Source organism: Diorhabda sublineata, chromosome 11 (assembly GCF_026230105.1).
Source record: "Diorhabda sublineata isolate icDioSubl1.1 chromosome 11, icDioSubl1.1, whole genome shotgun sequence".
NCBI lineage: Eukaryota > Metazoa > Arthropoda > Insecta > Coleoptera > Chrysomelidae > Diorhabda > Diorhabda sublineata.
The window spans coordinates 11,455,007-11,482,987 of NC_079484.1; the positions used below are offsets into that span (position 1 = coordinate 11,455,007).

Consider the following 27,981-nt stretch of genomic DNA (forward strand, 5'->3'; position numbering starts at 1 on the left):
TACTTCTCTATCCATAGACAGAATTTTATATTGTGAAATGAAAGGAGAGCACATAAGAGGAAGTGAAAGAAACGAAAAGGAAAATCAAAATAGACAAGCTTGTGGAGGTGATAATAGAAGCAAAAATTATAAATCATTTAGAGCAAACAGTAAAAGGATGGCTATCAAAGATATTCAATTTGGCATGGAAAACAAATAAAATACCCAGAGACTGGAAAGAAAATTTGGTTAAATAATAATTATTATACAATATTAATATCATACTCCATACTAAATATTGAATTATGCCAGTCTATGGTAGATTGTAGAATTCTGTCAAAGAATAATAAGGTTTTTCAAGCAGAAATGCCTTTGTCAATCTTCGGAACTTACTAAATGTATTTGACACTTTTAATTCTAAAGGTAGCTGATTGAATAATTTTTTGGCATTGAAAATGATGATTATAGTTAAGTAAATGTACAATTTTTTTTCTAGTAGGGTAACTATGAATGGGTCTTTCAATTGAGTTGTGAAATTGTTTGTGAACCAAACGGACGAATTCTAAAATGAAAAGAGCGGGGAAAGTTGAAATTTTGTATTTTTTAAAATAGAATTCGCTATACGTTCTACTACTTAAGCCATAAATGTATCGAATAGAAGATCTAATGTGCGGAAACTACAGAGCATTATATAAAAAATAGTATGGGTTAGTATGGTGAAAATAGGAGTCACCAGAAAAATAATAGAAATAATAAAAGGAATATATGAAAACGTAATATGGAAAGTTCATGTAGACATAAGATTAACGGAGTTTAGGATAGAATTGAGGGTAAAACAAAAAGACAGTCTTGACCCTCTTATTTTGAATGTTTTTAGTATTTTATGGAGAGGATGATAAAAACAAAAAAGGAAAAAAAACCGTAAACTGGATACAATAATTGGCTATAGAAACCTAGAACCAGTAAAAATAGACGAATTAGTATATGCAGGCGATATAGTGATAGTACCAGATACATTTAAAAAAATGGAAGAAAAAGGGTAAATATGAATCAATGCAAAAGGATGGTAGTAAAACAAAGCAAAAAATTTGAAGATTCAATAACGGGAGGACAAAGAATAAATAGAGTTACCACATTTGAATATATGGAAGTCATTTTCACAGAACATGGAACAGAAGTAGTTAACAGAGTAAGAAAATCCAATCAAATATACTATATTCTAAATAAGACAATATTCAGGAAAAAACAGGCGAAAATATCAAAAAAAAGATATATAATGGCTACGTTAATATATGGAAGTGAAACCTGGGCAATGAACAAAAGGTAGAATAATAACAGCAGAAGCATCTAAGAAAAAGAGAGGAAAAACAAAGATGAAAAAGATGAGAAATTAGATATGAATCAATTGGAAAAAAATAGTTAAAACGTGTTTAAAATGGTACGAACACATAAAGAATACAAAGACTAACAAGAAAAATGCGATTGAGAAGCAATAAGACAAAAAAGAAGAAGAGGAAAACTTCTTTACAACAAGTAGAAAATAATTGAGGAAGAAAGGGGAAAACAATACAACAAATGAAGAAGCAAAGGATCGGATCTAGTGAAAAAAATAGATAAGAGGGTAATGAAAACTAAAACCTCATTACTCATTACTACGCGATTTTTTTGGTATTCAAATTAATATAAAAACACGATAATCATGATGGACACAGCAAGCGGTTCATACCTGTTGTTTTTTGTCTCAAGTTGAAATTTCTGGAACCGTTGGTGACCTTCATACTAAATATACTATTCACGCTACCACTACACTACATCACTTACAATTACACTCCCATACAAACAGTGCAATCGTGAGTGTTGTAGTAATGGTGTATTCAACACTGTTTGTCTCAACATATAAGTCATATTAAATGAAACAGATGCAGTGTAATTAATTCATTTAACACAGTTTTTATTACGCCTCCTAGATGAAGTTTTTCCCAAAAAGTGTTTCTGTGAAACAAAATCTTTTGATATTTACACTAAATATTTTATTCTTTACACTAATCGTTATTCTATGCATGTTTCCTGATGTCGTGTTTATCAATCATAATAAATAAGCGCATATTTTTATAAATGTTACAAATATTCGTTAAATGTATCTGATTGTGAGATAGGTAGTTTTATATTTTTGTTATTTACCTGTAAACAGAACACTAGTATATTTGAATTCTAAACCAAACATGAAAACCCAATAAAAAGATTCTACTATAATTCACGCAACTAATATCAGTATATCAAAGTAATACTCTAAACGACCCTGTATTGGTAATGAAACAAATGAAATGCCGTGTTATATTTTATTTTTTAGAGCAGAGAGACATCAGGCATCAAGCTGGTTTTCACCGAATCGACTATTTACTCAATAAAAATAAAATTTAGTGCGGACATATCACAGTATGTGCGTACGGTGCCAAAAATAAATTATATATATACACACATATACCATCTGCTGCTAAAACTATATAATTATTTGTTCTAATCTGACGCTTAACAGGAACGAACTAAGTTAACATGATAAAATTTATATATTGTTAGAAACATGACACAAAACACAATTTTTTAATAGACCTACACATTTGTTCGACGCTCACATGCGTATTTTTTGCTAATCTACAGAACACTTAACTAGTTTTATTTCACGCAAAGAATGTATAAGAAAACCACCAATCAGCATTTGCATTTAGTACTCTCCAAATTTTCTTTTTGGCAATTTTAAAGATAAATAATTATCATAAGAAGTAATTATGAATTATGTTAAAAATATTTCATAAAAAGGTTAACAAGAAAAAAATAAGCCCCCCAACCCTTTGGACAAAATGTAGTATGTATATCAAAAATAATGATAAATATGAAAAATAACATCGAGATTTCAAATTACCCCAAATTGCATTACTTTTTTAAAATACAATCTACCGAAAATGAAAATAAAAAAATTTAACTTCTTGGCAAATAAAAAAGTGTCTCCTGGAAACACTGGATGAAGAATATTATTTACAGAAGATTGAATATAATGATGAATAATAGTTTATCATTTAAAACAAAAAAAATTTGTACACATTTTCTACAATTATGCCGAAACCAATGACAACATTGTAATGAAATTTTATACGAATATGTTTTGGAAGCTTCTCAAATAAGGCGAAGTTACATGGTTCCTAGCAGTATTGAACATAACTTTTTTAATGTTAATTTCAATAATTAAAATTTTAAGTGAACAACAATACAATTTATACCAAAAAGGTACTCTTGGTGAAACTCGATACTGTGTATTGTTTACGGAATATATTGATTTGAAAATTATTAACAACCGATACTGGTATAAAGTTATGATAAAGTTATAAATTATTTTATTATTTTTAATTATATTATGGGATAAAAAATTTTTTTTATTCGTAAAATGGATACATTTGAAAAAATTCGGGTAGGGAGCTTTCCTTTATTGTATAATAATCGGTATAATATCTTAATTTTCTCTATATTTGCAATGGAAAATTGTTAGGTAATGACGTTAAGTCAACAATAATTATATTCTTGAAATCTAGTTATTTGTGAAATTATATATTGTTAATGAAAATGTTTACACCGACATATCATTAGCCTCAGGCGGGTGTTTAGGAAACTCTAGTGCAGCTGTTATGCATTATGCGGAAAAGTTTCCTATAAAAACTTACCCAGTAAAAATACATTTAGAGCCATTGAAGTACGTTGTCGAGAAAATGGACTACACAGTTTGGTCTTAAGTCTATGCAACAGACTTAATTTCACGTTGAGAATTGGAAGACAGAATTTTTACTTTATTACTTTACTAATCTCATAGTTTATTCCCCAACCATTTAAAAGATTAATGGATTCTTTAAAAAAAAGGACAGACAATTTTCACATTGGGATTTTATGTTTAATTAATAATTTTATCATTCCTTTATACCAGAATCGGTCATTATTTCATAATTTTCAAATAAAAACGGTACATAATTTAGAGTTTTACCAATAAGACTTTTTTCTAAATAGTCTGTACACGCATACCTCAACAGGGTCTAGGAAATTTTTTTCAAAAACACACTGTTGTATGACAATTATTGGATCATTTTTTCTTTAATGTTTGAAATGTTCAATCAGTACTAAATCAAAGATAGTTACATAATAAACATAGTTAATATCCAAAAAAATATAATTAGAAGATATCTTATAACCATATAAAAAATATGTGTATTGTTTCCTCTAGCTCTACATTTTCTTCCCACACTAAAAAATAGGTTATCAATTTCAATTTGTTCAAGAGCTCTCCATTTGCTCTTAAGATTCTCTATAAGTTCCTGATGGTTATTAAAAAAAAAGCATTTTAATGCGTAATCCTTCTTTGTAGTATGTGTCAGATATGTTCAATCGGATTGAGGTCTGGTGTTTGGGCACGAAAAACTAATGCGTTAATTGGCTCGGAGTTCAAAAATTTTTCAATTATGCTGTCAACATGAAAGGGGACGTTGTCTTTTAAAAATATAAATCAATTGCTGCAGTATATGGTACGACAACAATTTGGAGTATAAGCTTTAAATAAGCTTAAAAACGATTGTTGAGAAACCTGATTAGTCCTTGCATCTTCAATAGCATAATAGGTTTGTTCCAGCACACTATCTGTAACTACTTAATCATGCGCCATACGAAAATTGCGTTTCGACAATATCAAGCTCAAGTAATGAACAAAAAGTTTTAGGTTCCAAAAACAAACTTGTTCAATATTTGTTCGAGACGGGCAAAAATGTTCTGAATAAATTTTGGAACATGGATCTGCGAATGTTAACACATCTTTTATCAGGTTGTAAAATATTTTTAAGATGGATATAGTGCATTTAGTCGGCAGTGGAGATTAAAATGAATGGTCCAGTGAAACTACATAAAAACAAAAATGATAATTTAATTCGGTCAATTCAGACATTCGAAGTTACATAAATTCCCATCAAGCTGAAAATTGTTTAAAATACAATTGAACATAGAATTTGAATGTTCCCCATTATTTCCGTGTATGGAAAAAATTTTATTCAAGATCAAAGATCAAAAAAAATGAGTTTTTCGTAATTTTCAACAAAACGGTGAGATTTATCAAAAAAATACCTTAGACGAAAATTGTAGATCATAAAATTATCTACAAAAAACGTATTAATACTTTTTTTTCTACAAGCCACTGTTTCTGTTGACTGGTTGGAACTGTCATAAGTTCATCAAATAAATTATTAAAGATGTGCAAAGTACAACTTTTTGAATCGTTATATCTCAGAAACGGTGGCTCGTAGGAAAAAAAAGTATTAATAAGATTTTTGTAGATAATTTTATAATCAACAATTTTTGTCTGAGGTACTGAACTTACCGTTTTGCTGATAATCGCGAAAAAGTAATTTTTTTGACCTTTGACATGAATAAAATATTTTCCATATATGGAAATGATGGGGAACATTCAAATTTTATTTTTAATTTTACTAATTTTCAGCTTGATGGAAATTTATGTAGCTTCACTCTTATTTTTGGGTCTAATTTGACCGGACCATTGAAATTAGTATCGAGCAACAATTAAATATTATTTTTGGCATGGCAATACGTCTAGAAAATGAAAGAGATTAGACACTCTGTACCATCTTTTACCACCGTAAAATTTTGGACAACTGAATAGAAACGTGGCCGTATCAGCTTGACTGAGGAAAAGAGAGATATAGAAGAGCTATCACCATATGAAAAGTAGGCATTTTTTCATACTCCATTTGAAGAATTATGCATGCGTAAACTATCTGCACGTTAAGTGTCGCGTTTGCTCACTTTTGACCAAAGAATAGGTTTTATTGACACAGTTTAACAAAATGAGTTGGATTTTTTGCATCAATTTATAACTGCAGATGAAACCTGGATCCACCACTATAATCCTGAAATAAAAAAAAAACAGTCAAAGCAGTGAATTGCAGATGGCGCACCCGTTCCATAAAAGACAAAGACTGTAATCATCAGCCGGAGAAGTGATGGTGATCGTTTTTTGGGAGTCATGGAATTGCGTTTATTGACTATCTTCCAAAAGGTGAAATTGCAAAAGGCGACCACATTTGAAGAAAAAGAAAAGACCTTAAAGTTTCAATTGTAGAAGAGTGATTTTTATTAAACAAGATGTTATCGCCAACCTATATTTTGAAGAGAAACAGGGAATCTATTATTTGAAAGATTTAAAAATGCCGTGCAACATAGTGTAGAGACTTCGTTAAAAAAACCAACAGGATTTTGGAATAAAGTGTCTTATTTCGTTGTGAGATAAACTTTTTCTTTAACAATTAATATCTTGGTTAATAATAGCACAAAAATGGTACAAGTTAATGATTAAGTGTTTTTATTGGCTTGTTCTTTTTTTTGTAAGTGTACGTTAATACGATCCTGTCCTATCGAATTCGTATTTTCATTCTATGCCGCCGGTGAACGAATGTGTTTGTTTTAATTTTATTTTCATTGATGTTGGAAAACGTTTAAAACGTTTATTTTTCATCGGTTTTTTTGTTTGATAGAACGAATTCAATCTCATTCGAATAGAAGTAGAATGGGGCAGCAGATTCCAGCTCGTACACACATATGAGTATAGACAACGCATCGCATATTTGAAAACGAAATTTAAAATGGAGCAGTGTTGTGGAATAACTATACCACTAACATCGAATGATAATAATATGATGTTGAAGTAAATTGTTCACTCACACTGTTGCTTTTATTAGATTCAACAGAGTTATAAACAATAATAATTTTAAATTTAGATTTACGAACGAGTATTTAAAGATATATGTTGGAAATTAAATTTTTTGGTAGGTACAAGTGCTTAGAAGTTGATCGTGAAATATATACTATAAAACAGGGTAAGGCGTTTTTTCCTTAACATTTGGCGAGAAACCGATTGGTCTCTAGTTATTCTATTGTCGATGGTTTTTATGCATAACTCTAGTCGAATAAAATGCATTATTTTGGGTTTGAGCACCAGCTCTAGTTAACGTCCGTCGGATTCAGAGGTAGTAGCCATGTTGAACCACTTTTCTTACCCCAAAAACTGTAGATACCGGACTACAATTATCCTCATTGAGTTATAAATTGTACAGACCAATACTCTCAGAATTTAATGTCTGGTTTGGTAAATAATGTGCCCTTTTTGTAAACAAATCTTTAAACACTGGTGGTTTGATTAACTTATTCAAACTAAATTTATGGGAAATGGGATTTCCTACTTATCAGATTAATAGTTATAAGGATTCCTTCTGAGTTAGGATTTCCAATGCCATTTTTAAATAGTTATTGAGAAAAAAAAATACCCAAGTTCCATATTTCCGACAGCATAGTTTTAGAAATATAAAGTGTAGTGCAAAATGTGGCGATCTATTATAACCTACTCTTTAGGCACGTGGAGTCTACATGGAGATATTGAATTAAAGGTCAAAAACAGCGAACTGAAATATTGGATATTATAGTCAAAAATGATCTCATTCTCTATTTTCCGAATTTTCTCTGACATTAAGAATATACCCAAGAATAATGCATATAGAGGGAGAGCCAGTGACCAATTTTAAGTCGTCATTTCAAAAGTCATGAAACTTTTCACAGTTAAACCTTAATACCTACAGATGCTGAAAAGTCACTTCTGGCAGCCCTATGTGGCCGGGGTGAACTACCCTAAATTTTTAAAGAGGGTCAGAAAGAAGACTTATTTTTGTAAAAGTATAAGTCATAAAATTCTAGGAAATTACTTTTGGTAGTATTGTTACGTCATAAAATTTTTGCCAGAATATTTACATCCTTCCAAATTGTTGAGAGAACATTATAAATATTTATAAAAAAATCCAGTTTTGTCATTTCATCAGTCTTGAAATTTTAACAGAATAAATAGAATAGATTAATAAGACATAATATCTAATTCCAGAAAGAAATTCGATCACCAACAGTCTGCCAGAGCGAAAAACGTGTCCGTGCGAGTGCGAGCAATGCATATGGAAACCTGTAAGTTAGAGTGAGAGCGCTTATTGAGCATCTGTAGACTTATTATATATCATTCTAAAAGTCTACAATAAGCGCTCTCATTTTAACTTAACATATTCTGGAAAAAATTTTATGACGTAACAATACTACCAAAAGTAATTTCCTAAGTACATATTACTAAGAATTACCTCTAAATTTTAATCAGGTTAGGTTCGGTTAGGTTATGTTATTGGTCATAAAATTCTAACCACTGACTTCAAATCTAGCCTCATGCATGTTAATTATGCCAGCATGAGGTGTTATGATTAATAAGTTCGTAGCATATATTTTCTTTAAGCTCCAGATAAGAAAATGGTTAACCAGAATTCAATATTTAGATATCGATAATTCTGGGAAGTATAATTAGTTGACAGGAGTATTTAGTACAATATTCCTTGGAAGGTCTTCGGGATGCAATTCATATATGACCCTTACAGTAATCCGAATTAAAATTTAACCGCGAGACGCAGCTCGTAGGCATCCATTTTGACAACCACTGTAATTTGTATGTTTGTTTTGGGTTTGTTTTAAAAATTTGACGAATGTGATGTTCTGCACAATAGTATCGATGGTTTGGTTCAGCAATAATTATTTCTAAATGATTGTATAGCCATTCTTCGAACAGACATCCTTATCCAGATATTGTAATAATTATGAAACAAAATTTAAGCCAAAATTAAATTGTATATATATAACATAATCGTCCGTATTAACGATGCAGACACGTTCTGCAAACAACTGTATATTTTCCTATAAATATAGGGGACTTTGATGGTTCAAGCATTATTTTATGTGAAAAGAAAAAAATGTAAAATGATACAATTTTATTATTTAAATTAGTTTTTTAGAAATATAATATAAAGTAGTTTTTTATAAAAAGTCTCAAGTTAACTTTTATATACATATACATTATAATATATAAATATGCTAACACCTCTAAAATATGATAATAATTGTTGTTATTTAACACCGTTACTTTTGTCCTGTTTTACGATGGATTATATAAATCTGTTCTAATGTTTTTTTTTATTATTTTTACAATGGTGGTTTAATACATGAGGTAAAAAAAATCTTTTGAATGAATTATTATAGCAGCTATTTTAACGAATAGATATATCTGATGTGATGAGACAAGCAATGGCAATACAGCCATTTAGTATATTGTATTTGCAGTCTTATCTAACCTCTTGTAACTATGAGCAGTCTAAACAAATAAAGTGTTATAGGGAAAACTCATAATAGAGTAATTGATTCATTAAACCTTCGAGGAGTTTTGAGTTTAACTTACAGACGTCTTGGCCGCTTGCCAAAACTCTACTTTGTTGACTATAATTTTAAGAATCCACCCTTTCTTCGACACGGAGCTAATCGACTGGTGACCATCGGATCTGTGGCGGACAGACCAAAGTATTGTGATGGGCGAACAAACCAAATCACCAAAAAAATCCCCAAATTATTTTTCTTTGTTTTATTCTTAAACACTTGAAAGGTATTTAGTAAATTACAATCTCGTTAACATTAGCGTATTAGTCTCCCTTATGTTTCTGTAGTATTGCACTGAAATATAACGTGCACACAAAAGCTTTGCTTTTGCAATAAAATCATTAAACCAACTCAAAGGATTTGATCCTCTTAAATCTTATTTCTAACGCAGTATTTTCAAGAAGCTGGATGGCCACGTCATCTGGTGAACAGTACCCATTTCCAGGTCCTTATGATTTCTACTATTGCGTATGTACCAAGGAACATCTACTTTATTCCTCAGTACTTTGTTGTGGAATATTAGGATTATTGCTAAGTTACTTGCCCTGCTGCAACCCAATATTGGGATACCATAAGTCCATACAGACTTAAGTCTCTGCTGATAAAGTATAAGATTATTGTGTAGAGTCAGAGTGGAGTTTCTTCCATGTAGCCAGTCAATTTTTTATACTTCAGTTTTCTTCTTCTACAGCTCTTCTCTTTCATCAAATAAATATGAAATAGGAGTTACGAACAGTAATTATTACTGACAAATTTGTAAAACAACAAATATGGCATAAATAGTATTTTCAACAAATTACACAGTTGCCATTATAAACTTAACATAGCAATACTATGAGAATTCACGTTTCACTTATCCCTAGCAAATAATAAAAGAAAGACCGAAAAAGAAATCAATAAAACACAGTGAAAACGGAAAATTCAATAATATCCCAGTTGGAATATGGCTATTACTTTGTTCGACTTCGAGCTCGGTTGAACCCCAAAAAATTCTCCTATTCGTATAAAATTCCTCGCCAATTCCATGTGTAATATTTCCATTTATATTATGACAACCGCCAGTTCTCTCCGGAACTTTTCATAACACTATAAAACATATGACATCAGGGTTGTATTCTGCCGTAATCAAATTTTTGTCATACACAATAATATAGTCAGGGAAAACTGAACTATAACTCTAACTCGAGAATATGATCTATACCAAATAACATTATATTAATGCACAAACATCGTTCGGAGTACTGAAATATATTTCAAGAAAAAACTAAAAAACACGCTTTTAAAGCACATCAAACTAAAAAGTTGAAAATAAGCTTTAAACAATAATGAATGGAAAATACTAGTATTATTATTTAAAAACCGTCGGGTGCTCGACGTATGAGAAATGTGGAACAAAGCGCCCCACCTTTTTAGTTTGATGTGCTTTAACAGCGTGTTTCTTAGTTTTTGTTAACTACATTTATTTTTCAATTTTTAGTTTCTTAATTGATATCACCCTCATATAATGGCTACACTATTTTATACCTATATCTTGTCGAAAATTGTATCGAGCCGTAACTGTGTGATTGGTAAGGTTGTCGATATGCTTGATTTCGAACACGGGAAACGAAGGCTCGAATGATATTTGATAAATTTTGAAGAAGTGATCAAATGATCTCCAATTGGGCATGTGAAATTATTGTTGTATATTTTTATATTATCACATTCGAAATTGAATTTTCGGATTACTTCCCACTAAAAGACATTACTAATACGTCGATACACCAACGTCAGCACATAGTAAGCTTGTATATAGTTAACGACATACTTTAGTGCTTATTTGTTGTGTTATGAAATGTCTTTTGAAACTTCTACATGATATATAGTGATATTTCCTTGACAAAACATGAAAAACGATTTATTCATGTGCCCACAGAAATGAGAAAAGAAAAAGTGGTTACAACTTGCTCGAAAAGTTTATTTGTCGTATTTATTTTACTAGCCTTTTAATAAATATTATTAAAATGATAAAATTGAATCTTGACCTGAGTAACTCAAATATCATAACTTTTATTTAAATAAATGAAAAAACAACCCATCGAGCAAGTAGTATGTACTTACATTGAAATTTTATCATTGACTAGGGGGAACTAACAGCTTCGGAGAATCCGCTTTGTATCATAATATATTTTATTGAAAATAAAAATACACAAAACAAATATAAATTCGTCTAAAAACCACAAGAAAATAAAATTACTGGTGCACTGATGGCCAAAACAAAAATTAAATGGCGTTAATCGGACTGCATCCATCGTTTACTATTTAGTGACGTCACTCACGGCTGATTGGTGCACCGTATGTTTATGATTCCGTAACTAAATATTTCAATTTGATGAATTTCTTTCTCTGAAATTATTTTGTTTATAATGAAAAAAAAAATTGTTTTAGAAATTGTTGAAATTTTAGCGAATATTTATTTTTGGCTATTATTAATAAATATCACAACAAATAATTTAATTGATTACTGCTTTATATTTGAGATATAGAAACCAAGGAAAAATTAATTTTTCTTATTAGAACAGGGTTCTAAGTTGATTTTATCCTTATTTTGATATTCATCATGAAGGTGATCTATAAATCAATATAAATAAACAAATTGTCAGTGTCAATATCATATTTTGATAAAGACTTAAGGAAAGGTCGAAACGTCAAAATTATCTTTCTTTTAAAAATTATCAAATAAAAACTAATTTTAAAACAGAAGAGACCTAAAATCAAGAACATTTAGATACGTTTATATGTATTCTTGTTCAGCGTAATTTTCTTATATAACATACTAAAATTTCATCTCTTTATGACTAAAGCGATTTGTAAACAAAAAAATTGTTTAAATTCGTAAATTAATTTTTGTTCAGTTTCAATAACACTGAACAACACGAAAATCCTCTTCGCCGTACAAATACGTTATTTCGGTAAATACTACCTATTCAACACCTCACTCTGACCATTAAATTGAAGTATCACGTAATAATAAACAAACGCATGCTTTAAGCAGGTGAAAGAGTCTACTTGTTCTATATTTATCTTATATATAGCATAGGGGTCTAAGAAACCCAATCTAAATCTAGAAAAATTGTGTACAATCTGACAACACCACGGGGAGTGTCTGGGATGTCGGCCATCCACATGGTTTCAATCCCCTAGGGCATCATGGAATTATTTCAGTGTAAAAGTATGTCTTGTGAGAAAAGTGCTTTTTTTTAATTTACCTTAGATCACATATACATTGGGATTTTCCTACTTTCTATTCCTTCTTCTCCGAATCCGAGTACAACACAATAGACGCAAAAACCCTAAAATATTTCGCAGAGCGACAAAAAGTTTCAAAATGCAAAACAGTGCAATCTATTTTTATGTAACAATTCTATTACAATTAAGACGGCAGAATCCTTTGCTAACAAATTGAAGAGAATATTTATACTAATATTTTTTCCTCATTTTATTCAGTTAGAATAATCCAAATAACCTACTCATACCAATAGATGTGAATCATCCTGTATGTACCCATACAACACATTAAATTGTTTTTCGTTACACGTTCATAACAAATGGTTTTTTTTGTATATATTTTTTTATATAGTCGTAAATATAAATTTTACCTGAAGGTTGTTTCTAAATGGATGGTATCAAACCGTAATAACTTTATTTAAGTAATTATATCTCAGTTGCTTAATAGGTCAATTTTAAATAAATTTACTGTATCATAAGCCGCAAAGTGATTTGCTTTTTATAATAAGGTTACAGTACCGTTAAAACTTCTTAATTTGATGCCGTATCGCGTAGAAAAATATTAATGGTAATTATATTGATCCGAAGTCTAATCCAAACTTTTTTAATTGTATAATCAATAATGGAGTTAATGCAGTATTTCACTACAATATTTCACATTGCACTTGATTCTAGATCTGATTGTTGTACATAAATTTGTGGACTTTGGTAAGCGGTCTAGCGTAGGAGCAGCGCGGGGTAAGGTTGAAGCAACTATTATCAAAAAAACAATACAGGTTGGCCAAGGCGCATGAGAAACAAAGAGACCGTGGCGCAACTTAACAAGTCTGTGAGAAGGGATCTAAGGTTGTCTATGCCCAAGGGTTGAGATATTTTGGCTATACGCCTGACAACTTTCCATCAGATTTTGAAGTTTGACTTAAAATTGCACATCTTTAAGGTACAGTTAGTACATGAGATGAGAAAATGATTTAAATTAAAAAAAATCCTTTGGCAACTTTACTAACATTTACTTCTCGGACGGAGCCCACTTTCACTTAAATGGGCATGTTTTTTGGGATAATCATGGGGTTGTATTACGGACTATTGCTCGATAAGATGGAGAGAAAAATTGCAAAAAAGCGACAGCATTCGAAGAAAAAGAAAATAATTAACCATCAGAGCAACGAACCTTCTTACATTTCAGTGATCGCCATGACCTAAATTTACCAAGATACCAAAATTCATCATTTATATTATTTTGAAAACATTTAACAAATACAACCTGAGAACAATAGCAATGATTCTTAAATTTTTCATCTTTGCTTCTACTTCTATTATTTGTCTCTTCATAGACCTCTATTCCGTATGTCATTATAAGATCGTTGAAAAATTATTTTTGAAAATGAATAGAACAAAGACAAGTGCAAATATAAAAAATCGAGTTAAGAAATGTTCTAAAATGTGAAGAAAGATAAAATGAAAATGTACAGCAAAGTGCACAGTTAAAAATTAGTACAAAACGTTATGCTACAATGGCAACTAGGTAGACAGACAAGACGAGGAAGCCAAGTTCCAGTTCTTTAAAATTATCGATAAATCTATTTTATATTGAAAAAAATTAACAAAACTAACAATACCCAACGATAAACCCTCATCTGGAAGGCTTCTAGGTTTCTTCCGATATAGGTTTCATTTCCTTTCCCAAAATCAGGAACGGTATCAAAACATTTGTCTGTTAGCACATTCTTTATTTTTGAGACAGCAGTTGCATGTGCTGAATATGAAGAATTAGGCGGATGTGGAGATAGGAAAACATTTAGCACCCAAAAACTCGCGATATATAGCACGGCGTATTTTCATAATGAAACAGAAAGTTTTTGGCTCATTCTTACTAACTCATATCACACTATACTCTAACAAACAAAGAAAATATTGACCTTGATGTTCGAATTATATTAACAGAACTTCTATGGCGATGGGAATCACTGATTTTCTATTGGGGTCTCTAAATTTTCTCAAGTTCATTGTCGTAGACTCAATTTTAATCTTGAGTAACAATTTTGACAGTGAAATCCGATTCCAAGTGAGGGAATATGAGACATACACCTGAAGGTATCATCCAGAAAAACTGATAAACATGCTTGGAGCTTCACTTGAACTTTGTTGTGTTTGTTTTTGGAAAATTATTTAAACCTCACAATTATGCTGAACCCACAGACTACCACTATACCTCCACTTATAATTACCATGCTGTATTCAGAGACGAACATACGAATAACAATGTTTCCAGATAATCAAACCACCACCACTACACCAACACTCAAAATTACACTGTCTTACGCGCGTTTCGATAACCAAGTTATCGTCTTCAAAGACAGTGTAATTGTGAGTATTGGTGTAACCAGTGTATTCAGTATAAATATCGCCAACGGTCCAGAAATTCCAACATAGATAATCCAACTTTTAGAAAACGGAGTTTAATAATTAATTTAAAGATTTAAATCGTCCAGAACAATGCATAGAAAAGAGCATTTACTAATTTCCAAATCAAAGGAAAATGGAATAAAAACCGAACATAATATACTAATTCTTTTGGTATAAGATACCCAAATTTCAAATGTCAAATGAAACAAATACACAGGGTGTGGAAACAAGTAAAGAGATGATAAACATTCTCAGTTGATTTTTGTATGCATTTTTTCATTTTGTACTAGCCTTTTTAGCAAACATGTCATATATATATATATATATATATATATATATATATAACATTTTTTCACTTTTTAAATTCATAAAGTATGTCAACTCACTTATTATAAAAAATGTATAATCAGATAAGATATTTAAACAGAAATAACATAATTGCGAGGACAGTAATTAAAATAGATGCTATCAAAAGATTTCAAGTAAAAAGTTTATCGAACCGGAAAACAATATGGAGTAAAAGAGTTCTCTTATTTGTAAATAATTTGTTGGTATGTTTCTAGTCACTGCGTAAGTTTTTACAGTAGCAATTACCGGAAAAGATATGCACAAAAAAGAGATCCATTGTTGTTTAATCACGAAATTAGTAGAAAATATGGGCCGAATTCCGTGAAGCGTTTAATAAAAATAATCATCAGTGTTGCTGATGGAAATTAAAAAAAAAATACTATTTGTTGGAACTTTTCTACCGGAACCTTACAACGTGTTCAGTTTATTAAAAAGAGCTGGTGAAAAAAAAATAATGAAGATTGTTGGTATTAATATTATATTCTTGTAAATAATACATATTTTGTTAATTATCTTTCTAGAAAAACTACTAAATTATCATTAGAGGAAGCGAGTAAAACTAATGTCCTTATAAGTGTGAAACATTTCAGGACACGATAACTGTTAAACTGAATTGAGCGCTGGTCAAACGTAGATTTGGTACTTTTCATTTCTGATTCAACACCCTGTATAATTTTCAGATGTACTTTATAACTCTATCTCAGCTAACTTATTATGTGTAATTAGAAGGAAATAAAAATCTGATAATGCACGAAAGTTTTCTACCTCATCACTTATAAATATTTGTGCATGCATTAGGATATTTCCACTGAAATTTCAGCTTTTTGGTACGATTATTAAGAAGTAACAATCGTATAATGGTTAGTTGTTATGAGACATTATGACTACATACATAAATGAAAATTTAGACACTGTGTACGGAGACTCTGCACCATTATTTGCGATTGTAAAATTTTGGGCAGCTGAATTCAAACCTGACCGTATCAACTTGACTGAGGACGAGCGTTCGAGGCGGTCAAAATATTAAGGTTAGAGAGTCATATCAAAATACATTTAGTATAATAACTAAAGCATTGGAGAATACATGCGTAAACTATGCGCACGTTGGGTACCGCGTTTGTTCACTTTGAACCAAAAGCACAATCGAAAAACATTTCTCAGGCATTATTGACGAGGTTTTTGGAGTCTATTCATAAATGTAGATAAAACCTGCTTCCACCACTACACTCCTGAAATGAAAAAACAAGATAATGGATTGCAAAAGCTGCTCAGAAAAAGGCAAAGACGGTTTCATTGTGCTAGAAAAGTAATGGCCATGTTCAACGATTATCTTCCAGAGCCATTGCTTGGTAAGCTGGTAAATAGATAAGTTGCAAAAAAGCGACCGCATTTGAAGAAAGAGAAAAACCTTTTTCATCAGGACAACGCAGGACAGTCGGATATCGCCATAGCTAATTCACGAATTACACTTAGAATTTGTTAACTATCCACAATTTTCATCAGATCTGTCACCGGTGACTTTTTCCTGTTTCCTAATCTCAAAATCTTACTTGCGGGAGAGATATTTTCATCAGACGAGGACTTTATCGCAAACAGACGTCAACCATTAATCGGGAGAGTTGAAAAGGTTCAAACATCACTGAAAAAATTGCATAGACTTAAAAGGAGACTGCGCTGATAAAAATTATTATGGGGAAATTGTCTTTTCAGATACGTATCGAATAAATGCATGAAATACTGTGATTATTATGTGTGTTGTATATATTCCTATTAAAAATAATACAGTTTCTTAGCTGGATGAGAATAAAAACTTATGTATATTAGAAATTATGACGTAAAGATTTGCGGTAAAAAATGTTTTCACTAAAGTGGCTAGAAATACTAAATACAGTGTTTACGTTACAACTACATCAACACTCACAATTACACTGTCTGACGCTCGTTTCGATAACCAAGTTATAGTTTACCAATATTTATTACTTTGTGAGTAAGCTTGTTGCCAATTTCGTCTTAGGTTTCGGATATAGCAGTTTTTTTCAAAGATAAGTTCAAATTCTGTAGCTTATTTTGCTAAACGGCCTCACATCTTCACTGTATTTTCCTATAGTAACTACCTTAAGATTAAGAGAATTTCTAAAATTACAAAGTTTCCATTGATTTCAAAGTAAACATTGGATTTTCTGTTTGCTTTTAAACGTGATATTACTTTTTCTATAGCTATATCTCAATATGTTTCAAATTTTGAGCCAAGAAATTTAACAAACCAACCAAGAAGAGATGGTACAAGATCTTTCACTCTACCGAACGCCATTCCATCTATCAGGCTGACGGTAGAGGTGGTGTTCATCAGCTCATCACCTGTACAGGTAGAATATCAATTTTTCAAATCATTTTAGGAAGTTCCCTTTTGTTTTTATTATTTTTATTGAACTTTTTGCAACATTAATCTATCATTGCCAGATATTTTTATTGATGTTTAAACTTGGTTAGAACTTTTCCAGCAGATTTTTGGACAAGAAACTTCTTAGGTCTTGGAGAACCAGAGTGTCGCCATTCCATCGATTGTTGTTTTGTTTCTGTACCCAAGTCTCATCCATAGTAACAATTAGGTTTAAGAAGTCTACATCATTTTCAAATCGAGCAATACGCTTTTGGTCAACATTCAAACATTTGGGAATCCATTTTGCAGCAATTTTTCTCATGTCCAAATTGACGTGAACTATATGATGAAAGCGTTCGTATGAAATATTTAGTGCTTCAGATATCCGTTTTAGCCCAATTCGACGGTCTGATAAAATCATGTCATGAACTGCATCGATATTTTCGAGGATTGACACAGAAACTGGCCTTCCCGATCGGTCATCATCTTCAATGGAAAATTTACCCCTTTTGAAGCTTGCAGTCCAATTTTTCACGGTCACATACGAAGGAAATTGATCACCAAACGTATTAAGCATATCTTCGAAAATCTGCTTCCGCTTCTAAATACGGTGGACATCTTTTTTCCTTCAATTTATTGTGTAACTCTGGTTTACTTTACACTGACACTTATTGTTCGTTGCATGGTAACGCAATATTTTGTTTATGCATGGAACTGGTCTAGACTATATAGATATCAATACATCCTCGTATTTTGTCATTAGAGCTTTAAAACTGCTGTAACAATTTTTGTGATATCCATCAATGTCATTTATTCTTTTACACTTTTTCAATTTAACTTCTACGAAAGTTATTATTTTTCCATTTCTGTCTTTACAGAATAGTTATTTTCCTAACAAGTGCGGAAAGTGATACTTTCCCGCACGCGACTGCAGTTGTCCCGAATGACGCGGAGCGGAGTTCGGGCAAGCGTTCAAGTGCGGGAAAGACACTTTACGCATGTGTTAGGAATATTATTTTTTCTACGACCGTATATACAAAAAAGTATACCAACCCAATTTTCAAAAATTATTTTAATCCAACAAACATAACAATATAAAAACTGTAACTAAAAACTACTAATTATTATAAATATTAATATTGAAAAAACAATTTGTTGCATTCTGTAGACTAGTAAGAATTGTCGATCCAGTGGAGTTATTTGGTTTCAACTGGAGGGTAGATGACGTCGATGAGGATGGCATCAGTTGCAGGTCGCAAAAAGATGACGATGACGGTGACGGCAACGGTTTTAAGTCATTTGGCAGGTAACAGCTCGGAATTAGTTTCATTTGTAGCCTTCAAAATGGCTTCGGGAAGTTCTTCGTCGGATGAATCCATTAATATTATTGTATCGGATTCGGTTTAAAGTGGTTTAATTTAGAAGAAGATTGCACTTATTCGCTCACTTCCATGATGTTTTGAACAACTTTGACGTTTTAGTAACAATTACATGGTTATATAAAAAATATCTGTATTATTTTATATTTTCAAAAAATTGAAAATGCTACTAAAAGCTAGAAAAGGTTTAATTTTTATTTGATGGACTATTTCGTAAATATTTATTTACCTGTAGTAACAATAGTTATAATCTCAAAGTAAAAAACTATCTAATAAGGTCAAAATTTGCATAATTTTACTTTCCCGCACTAGTGCGGGAAAGTGACACTTTCAAAACTAAAATGCGTGCGGGAAAGGGGGTTAAAACGCACGGTCGTAGAAAAAAAAACATTTCAATGTTTTATTAGCCGTTGTAACACAATTTTTCAAAAACATTAAAAATAACAGCAACAAATACACCAATGTGTCTAAACTAACGCGTTCTTTACTACAAACAGCTGCTGCCGTCTATCTCGCTTACGCAACTAACACGTACGACTGTCTGTACTCTTCCAACATATCCAATCACTTTCCTCTTTTAGATCGGCGTTTAGCAATCGAATTATAGTTTAGCAAATCAATGTTATATTTTCAGATACCCAAATAACATCGTATAAAAATTTCAATCATACTAAAACATTGAAAAAAAATTTTTTTAATTTAAAATTAGCGTCTGGCACACAACAAGAAAAATATCTGGCAATAGTAAATTCATGTTACAACAAGTTCAATAAAAATAATAGCAAAAAAAAAAGAAACTCCTTGAAATGGTTTAAGAAATTGATATTTCACCGCCAACCAGATAGCTTGTATGACGGCTGGGAGAATGAGAGAGATAGCATATCACAAAACTGGCCTACTTGAAATTCTCTCTCAAATACGTGGCTAGCTCTTAGACTAAAATTAGTTCATCAAAGACTATGCGCACATCCTTTTTGCCATATTAAATGTCTTCGAATTATTTGCCATTCTCAAAGTTGATGATCAGAGATTAAGAAGTGGTAAGGAACTTTTTGAAAAAGTTGAAAGATGTGTCTAAAAAATTTGGTAAATGGTCTGATATCTCAACAACATGTGCTAAGCGCACGCCCTTACACCATGGGATAACCAGCTAGTCAGTGTGAGAGGTAGTGTCAAGAAATTGGGAAAAACGGCTATTGAGACACATGAAAGGTTGGCGAAAGAATACAGTATGAAAGCCGTCATGAGAAAAGGTGTTTAACAACTAGTTCAAACGTTTGAACGACGGCATGAAAACGACGGAAGATGAGAAACGGTCAAGTTTGACCCGTCGTCCAAAGGAAAAAAACCAGACATGCTTCAGTACGGTTTGCACCATCGTCCGCGGATATTTAGCTAAGAGCAAGATATGTTCCCGATTTGTGCCGCACATGCTAAAAGGCGATCAGAAAGCAAAACAAATGAAAGTGGCTGGAGATTTTATTAGGGATGAGGCTTGTTGCTTCCAGTGCAATCCGGATTTCAAGTCGCAATCGATGAAATGGCGTACACTAAGTGACATATATAATTATTTATTATAAATAGGGTTTTAACGTAATCTGAAAAATAATATTTTATATAATTGTGGGCGATTCATCCTACAATTCAAAAATCAAAAATTCTGATAAAATAAATATGCACCAGTTAAGTAATGCTGAGTTCGACTCTTACATACAATTTATTTCAATTTTTTTTTATATTGGAACTGCTACTTTCGGAAACTAACAAGATTTTGCGTATTATAAGCTTTTTTTTTTTGATTTCGCTGTATCTATATATTCAGTTGAAGACGATGACTAAGTTTACTAATACTGTAGGTAATTTTATAGATTAGCCTGTACCAATATTGGAAGAGGCTATACGTGCGTATACCCGATGTTATCCGCATAACCAAACAATTGCTTTAGATCGGCCAAAGACTCTCAAGATCAATATCTATATCTTAGATCGGCCAAAGACACTCAAGATCAATATCTATATCTGCATAAAAAAGTTCACATACATTATGTGGTTTCCAAAGTTACGATTTTGATAAAAATATGTTCTAGCCGCAATCCTGACAATCCTAACAAACTACATTAAACAACTGTTTTTGTGGTCCTGCCCTGACCGGCAATCTCCGTAACTTCCATCATCAATTCTACTCGTTCCGGAGTAATCATTTATCCGCTTTTCTGGCCTTATCCCCTCGTCTCCCTTGCCTCTTTTCATTCTCGCGCGTTCTCTTGTTTGCGTCCCACAAAAATAATCCCCCATTACCACTATTGAAGTACTCGCTTCGCCCTTCACGCCAACGCCCTTATACCGTATTTTATGAAAGACGTGTGCCCAACTGCTTCCTTTTTAATAGACATAGGGTTACAAATCGTGTAACAGTGCATTATTTGAGTTTAAAAATAAACATGAATTACAGGTAAAAACTAATAGTGTTTGATCATTATTTTCATTAGCATCGATTCCACTATTTCTATTTTTATTAATATTACCATTATTCAAAATCTGTGAAAGACTATCTTTGTTGCCAACAAAGAAAACAATAATAGGAAAAGAAATTGTCCATTTGTTACATAGTGGACTAATCTATTAACGAGAAATCGAAAAATCATTGTCTATCAGATCCTTCATAACGTGTGTCGTTTCGTCTTATACTTTAACGGACTCAAATTATTTTGTTTTACTGAAGAGTTGATTTTAGAAAAAAATAGAAATCATTCAGCAAGAGGCAGTATTGTTTATTAACTCTTTATTACTCGAGATCTTTGAATGTACATCAGCCTTCTATCTGGGAGTTACAAAAAAATTGTAAACAGCTCAAATTAACAATTATGTTTATTGGAAATTGTGTAAAATTGTAAAACCACTTGGTAAACAATTTAAATTTATACTAGTAAAATGAGGTAAACTACAAGAGAGATCATGAAAATTAAATACTGATTAAAACTAAACAAAAAGTCAAATGTGTACAAGTAATATACAGTGAAACTAAACCTAAATTTGAATACAGAAACATATCGTGCACAATATTTACAATAAAGAGCTCAATTTGGTTTTCTCCATCTTCATCACAATCACCATTATCAATGTTGCCACTATCTGGACAAACAAAACAACAAAAATATTGGCCACATCCTTTGCAAGTATAATTGGTGAGCCTTGTTAATTTTATTTCCTCTTACCAAAGCCGACAAGCTTTCATGTTGTAACTACTGAGTTGCTGCTAAGAGTCACGCCCTGTGTTCTACTGAGGTAGACAAGGCTAAGCTGGCTTAGAATACTCAGCCTATGTATTTTTCGGATACCAGGAATGTTAATAATTTGACATTCATAAACAGTGAAGGTGCAGCATCCCATGAATATCGAAAATACAATCAACATTAGTTTGAACTTTGATACCATGTAGACTGTTAGTGCTTCTGCGAATATTCTATGTACTTTTTACGAGTTCTTCCATTTATTTATTTACCTCTCAATCTATTTAAATAAAAAACGTTTTAGTAGATTATGCCGGTGAAAAAATGACGAACTAGCGAAAATGTGATTGGCGAGCTTTTCTCAGTCTTGGCTCTTCGGACTCCTCCATTTTGATTATTGAGCTATGGTTACGAGATAATAACCTCGTTATTATCGATGCATAATATGCCACTATTCGGTTGTATCAACAGAGATTTTTATTTTGATTGAACAAAAATATATTGTTCTTGCCACAAATAGAGTAGGAGTGATAAATATAGTAGACCAAACAATGCATATGTTAGTTCTGAAAGGCCATAAATCTATGACTGAAAAAACCATCCAGACTGGGAAATGTATGTTTCAATTGGAAGTACAACAATAAAAATTGTGCTCGAAGAAGAATGTAGGAGTCGAACATACTTTATTATAAATTTTTTGCAAATTTTAGCTTCGAGATAACGGATAAAAAATAATCTTAAAAAATGTTTTATAATTTGTTTAGAAAAAAAAACAAAAACGATCATTTATATCATTATTAGTTATAAAAATGCATGACTATCATTAGGTTGGAGAACATGAAACAGTTAAACGATTTTTCACATGATTTTGAGGCTAGCGTATAGTGTTATCTTTTTGCGAGGGGATAACATAATAGCTTGAAAATTAATTCCATTACTTACTTTGAGGAAAAAGAAACCAAGCGACCAAACGTTTGCCGCAAATAAGCTCGAAAAACGAACAAGTAATAAGAATCCAAAGAGACCCGAAACAGAAAATTCAGCACCGGACCGGAATTTTTTCATAAAGGCGAGCTAATGGAAAAATATTTGATAATATCATTCTTGTCTGATTAAATGATCAGACATACCAGATCAGCCAAATGAAGGGGGTAAATTCTTGAAATTGCAAGCCTTGATGATTATAGAAAATAACAAGTATAAGGCTTTGAAAGAACTGCGAAAACATCATGATCAGTGCTATTTCTATCGTACAAAAGAACTAAAAATAAATAGTGGATTAACAGAAATTGAACTCCAAGACATGTAATGATTAATAAACATGTTAAACGAGGTAATTATTTCCGCATTTGCATATTAAATCGGAACTGAATTTAAATCGATATGGAAATTATTTTTGGTACATGTCAGGCAAATTTTTTGCCTTTAGCAAGAACAAATCTGGGCCCGTATATTTGTTGGTTCTCAAATAATCCAAAGCATCGGTACTTAAACCCATTTTACTCTTTCTTTATTTAAAATCAGTACATAGTTTTGATCGGATTTAGTGGAATCTCCACATCAACTGTATTAAGACCAGTAATACCTACCCTTTCCTTCACAGTGATGTTGCCAGATGTTTTTTAAAATCCGAAACTCTTTAGTTGTCAAAATAAGATAGACACAAACATAGACATAGTACGTTCCTAAATTAATGTCAGCTACTGCACGTCGAAACGCGATTAAACCGGTTAAAACTAGTAGTAGGGACATCAGCTAAACTACTTAGTGAGGTTTAAGCAAGAAGAATGAAGCATATCCCTGATTTTGTGACCTAACATATAAAAATGCACCGTTCGTTATAACTAAGAATTACCATCACACTTTGCGTGAAAGAACTACGATGGAGGCTATTTATTTGATCAAGTGAGCTAATGAAGAATACGGCTCTATCAGATCAGCAAGTGTTACGGTGATACAAAGCATAGTGCAAGGAAAGTCTCCATAATGCCAGCAAACCCAAGAATGAGTCTAGTTTGAAAATTTTTCATTACTTGTAACGAGCAGTTCATAAATGATCGACTTACTGACATCATTTTCATGACTCTATAATTTATATAAGGAAAAATATAAATAATATGTTATGTTAATATAATTTTCAAACAAGTTAGTTAAGTTTGTACAACTTTTTTTTAAAACTTTTTTTCTGTCGACCATTGCAAATATTATATTTTGTCTACTAATTTTCGACTATTTTTGAAAGTAACTCTATTTCGACCGTGGATACTTTTCGATAGAGTAAATCTTTTCATCCGCTATATCCAGGATTTAATAAAAACATGAACGCTTTGGAGATGACAGAAATTTTAGAAATAGGGAAAACATGTCATCAAACAAGAACTGTAGCAAAAAATAATAAAGAATGGACCAATAATCCCAGTATGACCAGACTGGTTTAGAAATAATCTATCAAGATAAGCTTGAAGTTTTGTTCAATAAATAATCCCGCACTTAATAATAGGCCGTAAATTACTGAATGTCACATTGGCCAATTTACAACAATTATTTCATTATTTCGTATAGTTCAGACTCTTAGTTTTCTTTCAATTTGTGTCCTACATGTTTCTCACGATTCTGATATTGTTAAGACTCCATTCTATATTTTTAACACTAGTAATGTTTTATCGAGAAATTTGTTATTAATTCCTGGTAAGTAAAGATTTTTATTTGTTTAATTTTTGAATTAAACGAGACTATTGTTAAATATATAGTCGGTTTAGAAGAAAACTGTAATATCTCAAAAAATGTGATTTTTTCAAATTAATTCAAAATAGCATAGAGAATTGAGTGGAAGACAGTTTTATCTTGTTTTTTTTTAATTCTGACATCAGAGCGCTTTCTTGTCAAGTATGAAATTTCCCCACTCTTTTCGAAAGTTCCGAAGAAGTCTATTGTCCTACAGTTTCCATCTTGACTTCCTCCTCGAAGTTTATAATTATTTCTAGAAAACTATGCCAAGCCAAAATATGACATGTTTCTATGTAGTTTCTGCCCGATTCTTTTGGAGAAGATATCTCGAAATATAGTAGACTTCCCGAAATGGTGATTACCATATCACTAGATATTTCTGTCACAAAAATGTGTTTTCATGCTTAGAAAGCTACGCCAGCTAATATTTTCTATTTTTTTATGTCTTATTCTTCTACTTCTTGGAGATCTGTCGATCTGTTAATTCTGAAGCTGCCTCTGCATCTTTTCCTGAGAGGTGGATTGCCAACCATTTTTCCACCTTTTAGGTGGTCTCCCGGGAGGCCTTGAGCCTTTTTTATGTCTATTACATAAATTATTTCGCAATTGGTGTATTTTTTCCAGTTAGTTTCCATCGACCGTAATGGAAATCTATTTATCAACGATCAGCAAGTTCTTTGAGACCTTGGTACCACCATTCTTTGGAATTAATGGCAAAAAATTGTCGCACTGCATTTTTAACACTAATTTTTTCTAACGGAATAATTTCACTATGGATTCATTTAAATAAATAGTAATCTAACGGTGCATAGTTAGGACTAAATGCTGGATATAGTAGGAGTTAAATACCACCAAGTTCTTCGATCTAATTCCGCGTAACTTAGACGGTATGTGGTTTAGCATTATTTTGTTCTAAGAGAGCTCGCATTCGGTTAACTAAACCTCGATATTTCTCTGATAAAATCTCATAGATTCACATCAGCTATCTACTATATACCTCGGAATTGATAGCTCGACCATCTGGAATGATTAATGATTACACTTAATTTTCATAATTCTACCAGACATATAAAAGACTTTCTTCTCGAATCGATTTCTCTTTACGTTTTTTGGTAATTATTCTAGCCACAGGATTGTTTGCAGAATCCTTGTTTCATCGCATCGTCCAATAAAACGATCATCTTTTGCAAGACAAGGAACTGTTCACAAACCTCTACTCGAAGTTTTGCTTGAACCTCGGTTGATTCGTGTGTTACTATTCGACAAGTTTTATAGATCTCATTTAATGATTTTCAATGGCGATGTATGGTATTTTTATAAAATCTAAGAGAGTTGGTTTTCCATTGCTTTCCGTGTAACCTCAATATCCCACGTAGGTGGACGACCTGAGCAGAAAAGATTTTCAAGCGTCAAGTAGATTAGGTTAGGTTAACAGGGTGATTTCCACTTTTCATCCGAGATCCACTCGGAGGCCTTAGGCCCATTGTGATAAAGACTCTAGTATTAAAATGATTAAACCAACGCTGTACCATTCGCTCATTAACTGAGTCTTCCCCTTTAATTTCAACAATATTCGAATTTCATACCAGTCAATAATATTTATCATAAAAACGTAATCAATGAACAAAGTCAATAAACAAAGAACGTAGAGCATCAACTGCTTTACGTACTTCATAGAATTGGAAACATGTTCAAATTGGACGTAGGAGTTTTCATATTTGAAAACCACCACTACTTATGAGACATATTAAACATATATATTATCTTATTATTAATTCTCCGTATTATGTAGAAAATAAAAAATTCTTTTGTATCATCTATGTCTTCAAATTTCTCTTATTAAGCCGCTAATATCCTACAAAAACAAGAATTGTCACGAGGATGATTCCAAGATAGACTTCGATAGACATTACGAATCCTACCGATGAGGATGTGAAGCGAAAACGGTAGCAGAAGTTATGGTAGGGGTATTACTAGCAGTGAGGCGAGAATCGTCATTTATTTATAACCCCTCGGGTTGCTTTATATCTATCCGTCTCTCGTTTCGTCTCTGTTAGTGATCCCCGAGCAGAGTCGACGTGAAACATGGCCGACCACACTTTGTCATATCATCGCTGCAGACTTGACAAACAATTGAAATTCTCTTGTATTTCACGCCCTAGTCGCACAGGAAGGTATTCAGGAAATTATTACAAGTTGATTTAATTTAATTTTAAAATACTATATACAAAGATACACTTATATATAGGTAATACATTTTTTCTTTATTATTATTACTCATACTATTCATTGTCCAATATTATTCTCATTAATGTATAAGCAAAATATTATAGTTGGGTTTTTGAGGTTCAATTTTCACAATTTATATAAAAGCACCTATAAATGACATATGAACTGAATTGATTTTTGAACTAAGCTCTTTTTATAACGTGCTTTTTATATCGGTAACGGACGCGACTTTAATATTATGGATTCTTCCAAGACAAGTATTTATAACCCATCTCGAAATCTATAGAAAAGATAACTTGATAGGCTCGATCGGCAATGTAAGCAAAGATCAGAGACGGACTGGACTGGCTCTGATACTTCAAACAAGAATGAAATTTAGGGCAAAAAATGAAAAGTGATAAAAGGCTACTACAACAAGGGGATTCAATAACAAAAATTAAAAGAAAAAACAAAGAATTGATTAAAGTATAAGAATTAAAATCAAGACATTTAGGTTTATAACTCAAACCTAAAAATAAGAAACAAATCGACAGCAAACTATATTTTTAAAGCCTACAGGATGGAATAATTTATATATCAAACTCATTACTGACGGAGTGAACATCAAAGACTAGTAAAATGTTATAGAAAGGACAGCAAAATTATAAAGTTGGTAATATTAAATTAAACCGATACAATGAAACGAATCCTTAAAATACCATGGACGAAT

The 27,981-nt window shown here is 31.7% G+C and overlaps 1 protein-coding gene across 2 annotated transcripts in view; it reads right to left on the minus strand.

Annotated features, from left to right (window-relative positions):
- The window catches only part of LOC130450063 (protein groucho), a 402,798-nt gene that overhangs the window by 11,532 nt on the left and 363,285 nt on the right, over positions 1-27,981 (minus strand). The gene's annotated exons all lie outside the window — the stretch shown is intronic.